The 5177-nt window shown below is 30.7% G+C and overlaps 1 non-coding gene across 1 annotated transcript; it reads right to left on the bottom strand.

The window, feature by feature from the left end:
* Positions 1-4069: 4069 nt before the first annotated feature.
* Positions 4070-4176, bottom strand: LOC141492444 (U6 spliceosomal RNA). Its single transcript, XR_012469911.1, has one exon. It is a non-coding gene; the product is annotated as a U6 spliceosomal RNA (small nuclear RNA).
* Between the last annotated feature and the right edge of the window lie 1001 nt (positions 4177-5177).

Here is a 5177-nt window from a genome sequence, read left to right as displayed (position 1 = left end):
GCTTATATTAACAAAATCTGCTAATATCTAATCTAAAAAGTATTATAAAGAGAAACTAGTAAAAAATGTCCCCTGAAAACTATGATAGAAAGAAATGCTCTTTCCACCTTCATTAAATAAAAAACAAACTTATCCAGAACTATAGAAATCAAAAACCAAACGATGTTGATCAACACCTGGAAAAAACCCTCAGATATAATACACTCAGAAATACAATTTTTTATGCTGTCCTAAGGAAACAAAACCAGATTAAGGAAGATTGGAGATAAATAGTTATTTCTTAAACACTAAGGCACTATGTGCCAATCACTGTGCTCAATGCTTTATAAATAATATCTCATTTGATCCATACTACAACCCTAGGAAAAAATGAAATCATTATTCTCATTTTATAGTTGATATAACTGAAGCAACTAAAGTTAAATGAATTGGCCAAGTTAAAACAGCTTAAAGCTGTCTGAGTCCAAATTTGACCTCAGATCTCTTCTGAACTCCAGGCCTAGCAAATCTAACCATTAAATTGCCTAAATCAATCTTAATTTCAAATGATAAAGCAAATATATTACTTAAGGAAAATTAAACACTATCAATACTAACTATGCATCAATAAAATGTTACTGAACACAAGTATTTAAAGGAAAAGTTAAATTGCAAACCATGAAAATTATACAGTAAAACAAGTTCTGAGGACTCAAGTTTAACCTTATCTCATCTTATTTTATATTCCACCATATCATTGCCTGATTGTAGAAATGACAAGATCCAGTCTCCAGCTCTCTGTAAAAATTAAGGCTCCACATATCTAATTCTAGGATCTGTTTGGCAAGTTTTCAGCTAAATATTTCAGAACATCTAAATACTACACCACTTTGCATAAGTTGCAGTTCTTCCAACTCCAGTTCTGAGAAGCATAAACAAATAAAAGCTGCAATTCCTAGTAAAGACATTTCAATCAATATATACCTATGATTGCAATAACCATTTCCCCTCAATTTCTCTTTTCATATAAGTTTTTACTGGTCATTACCCTCCTCCAGAATTATTGTCTTACCCTTTTAGAATGTAAGTTGTTTTAAGACAGAAGTTGAATTATTTGTTAATATTAGTATACCAAGAAGTGGCTTCAGTTACTGACAAAGAGTAGGGGCTTTATAAAGGCATTTTCATTTAAACATATATTCAACATTCCTCTTTTAACTCAATCAAAACTGACAGATCTAAACATAAGCAAGAAATTTCAATAGAATTTTATAAAAACTTTGCTTAAGGTTGCAAAAAAAACCATGATAACATTTTTGGATAGAAAGTCATAAAAAAGATCTTTAATGAAGTCACAGATCGGATAAAAACAAGCAGTTAGATTGCACAGTAGATAGAATGTCAGGCTTGGAATCAGGAATTATCTAAGTCCATATCTGACCTCAGACACCTATTAATTATGTGACCTTGAGCAAATCACTTAATGCTGCTTCTCTAAATTCCTCATCTGTAAAATAAGCTGGAATTGAAATGACAAAGCCCTTCAGTGTCTTTCTCAAGAGAACCACAAATAGAGCCACAAAAGTCACTTAACATCAATAGTAACTTTGGTGATTACTGAATTGAAATCACATAGAATATAGCTACATTTTTTACATATTTCTTTTGTGAAAACTATTTACTAAGGCAATCTTTATTGAGGCATTTATTAAATTGCTGTAATACTAGGGATTTTAGCTAAGTGCTAAGGTAACAAATACAAAAAAGAAAGAGAGTACACACCTTCAAAAAGCTTGCCACTTAAATGGTGAAGTAAAAGCACAGGAGGAAGCTGAAAGAGAGAAGAGGAATATATATCCATATATATGATAAACATATTTATGTATGATATACATATGTATGCACATATGCATATGTATATTGCAAATATACATGTACATACACATGTACAAATATAGGTGTGTAATATATTCATAATATGACATGTATACATATAAAGAACATGCACCTGTGAGGAAGTTGGGTGGCGTAGTGGATAGAGTGTTGAGCCTAAAGCCAGGGTAATTCACAATCCTGAATTCAACTCTGGTCTCTGACACTTAATAGTTCTATGACAGTGGGCAAGTCAATTAATCCACTTTGTCTCAGTTCTTCATCAGCAAAAATGAGATGAAAATGGCAAATGGCAAATCATTTCAGTATCTTTGCCCAAAAAACCCCAATGGGATCACAAAATCAACTCAAAATATTGAGTTCCAAAGATAACAGAATCATATAAAGATATACAACATATATAAATAAATACATATATGAAAAAATATTAATTATACATGCTGGATACATTGAACAACAGGATAGTTTACAAGGATGTTATAAAAAACTTTAATAATTGTGTTTTAATAAATTATGTAGGTAAGCAATTTCCATTTTTAAGAGAAAATAAATTATTTTATTGGGATTCAAATCATAGAACTGAAGAAATTTATAGTCACAGTTGGTTATACAACTGGGATTTAAGTAGATTTCTTGCACTTACCTTACTCAGTTAAATAGGGTTTGGGTGGGAGATACCTTTGAACAACAAGTTGTATTTTCAAATAACCTCTTAATTTCCTTAAATTCTGTCAGCTATCTTGATGACATATTGATGTGAATTTAGACTCTAAACTGTACTGTAATTTTCATTTATATTTGGTCCTACATTGTTATTAAAGATTTCATTATAGATACATTTATTCCTTAAACAAGATTATAAGTATGCAAAGAGTGCAAAATATGGCTGCACATTACTGCCCAACTAATGATAGTCCAATTATTCTGGCAAGCAGTTGAGAATTATATGCAAAAATTTTCTAAACAGTACTTGAGTTTTGACATGCCTATACCACTGCTTGCCCTATGTAGAAATTAGATCAAAGAAAGAGGGAAAGCATCTAAAGGTTGGTAGATAGATAGATAGATAGATAGATAGATAGATAGATAGATAGATGATAGATAGATAGATAGATAGATAGATAGATAGATAGATAGATAGATAGATAGATAGATTCTATCTATATACATACATGGAGAGAAAATCTACACCTATGTGTATCAGTTCTTTGTATAGTGATAAAAACAAAACCTATAAAACTACAGAACTCTAGTAATTAAAAAAAACTGATTTTTGATATACATATGTGAATGAAGACTATTGTTCTATAGGAAATGAGGAAAAACATAATTTCATGGAGATATGGAAAAAAATTATAGAAACTGATGCTGAATAAAATAAGCAGAACCAAAAAATAATGTTATAGAACCAATATAAAATTTTGAAGATTATTTTTGCATAGCAACAATGAAACATTGTAAAGAAAAATAACTTTAAAAGTCAAAGCAATATATCCAATGCAATGACTATTCATGATTCAAAAGAACTGATGAAAAATAGTATCCACCTCCTGACCACAAAGGTGATTTATTTGATTGTAGAATAAAATATATTTATTATGTGTGTGTATATTATGTGCTATTAAGGATGTATATGACTAGATAAAAATGAGGTTTATATAATGAGTAAGTAATTACAGATGAATTTTAATACTACTACTTTCCACAATTTTATTTACAAAATATTAAATAATTAAAATATATTTAAACAGAAAGGAGTTAGTGTAATAGATATGTTTTCTATTGAAGATTTATGGAAAGAAAAAGGAAATAAGAGGATAACATAAGAAAGTATAAAAGTGCTATCATATTCTTTACTAGACAAAGTATCCTCATAAGTGACATAATGAAACTATTAAAAAAAGAAATTAACAACAGAGCATAGCATATTATTCAGCTATTTCAGATGTTTGCAAACAAATAGAAGATAAGACATGGGGTTAGCCGAACCTCAGCAAATCAATACAGGCAATTTTACTCAAGAGAGATTACTTAAAAGATATTTAATTAGGTTGTACATTCATATACAATTGTTTTTGGTAGAAAACAAAAAGGTTTATTCAGCAACAAATTTCACTAACTGAAATATTTTATCAAAATTACTGTTAAGAGTAGATTGAAACCCTATTGTAGATATTTCTACATGACTGATTACAAATAAAAAATGGAATACTTCACGAATTTGCATATCATCCTTGCACAGGGGCCATGCTTATCTTGTCTGTATCTTTCCAATTTTAGTATATGTGCTGCCAAAGTGAGCACTATATACAATTTTTAGAGAATTTTCTAGCTTAGTTCCAACATGCAAACTCATCAAAAATTACTTCCATAAATTAAGGACATAATTCAGTACAGCAACCACAAAGATAGACAATTCAGCATTCCTGTAAAAGGAATGGAGCTAGATGACTTCTGCTGGACTAATTTGGATTTGCTTGGGCATAAAGCCACAGTGGCAACCTAATATAAAGTAAGCAAAGGTAAAGAGCAGCATTGCTCTCCATAAAGAGAAGATGCAAACAGAAAGAGAAGAATACCATATACTATAATTTCCATGAAAAATATAAGGGGTGGGGTGACTAGGTGGCATAGTGGATAAAGCACCAGCCCTGTAGTCAGGAGTACCTGGGTTCAAATCTGGTCTCAGACACTTAATAATTACCTAGCTGTGTGGCGTTGGGCAAGCCACTTAACCCCGTTTGCCTTGCAAAAAAACAACCTAAAAAAATAAAAATATAAGGGGCATAATTCCCTGTGTCCCTAGTCATTTTTCCTGTTCTAGTACAATCAATTTCAAATTTCTTATTGGAACATCTATAGCCTGTTTCTCCACACTCTCTGAGAATTGTAAGTAAAGTATCCCCTCTAAATTCTTAAATCTGTATCAGTTCTATGGATTATTGAATTCCTGGATCTTTCTGAGTGACAAGTGAGTTTTGAATTAAGAAAATTCAATTTTTTTAAAAAAAGAGAAAGTCACCTTTTCAATGACTCATTGGTGCTCTTTGAGATCATTTCTCTTTACTTAACTTATTCTTGCATAAATATAGTCTCCATCTGGTATCAAACAGTTAACAAAAATATAAATAGGAAAGCATATTCCCAAGAGGGACCAAGTAGAAAGGCTCTTAATAGCAGGAAGAAATCAAACATCAAAGCAATGAGTAACCCCCTAAGCCTGTTACAGTCTTTTCATATTAGATGTTTTTTCCAAGTTTTAGATGAACTGTGGTTTCTGAGGATGATTTTTAATGTGTTTTCAT

The sequence above is a fragment of the Macrotis lagotis genome, chromosome 6, assembly GCF_037893015.1.
Source record: "Macrotis lagotis isolate mMagLag1 chromosome 6, bilby.v1.9.chrom.fasta, whole genome shotgun sequence".
Taxonomy (NCBI): domain Eukaryota; kingdom Metazoa; phylum Chordata; class Mammalia; order Peramelemorphia; family Peramelidae; genus Macrotis; species Macrotis lagotis.
The sequence above is the reverse complement of the archived record's forward strand: the minus strand, read 5'-3'. Positions and strand labels throughout refer to the sequence as shown.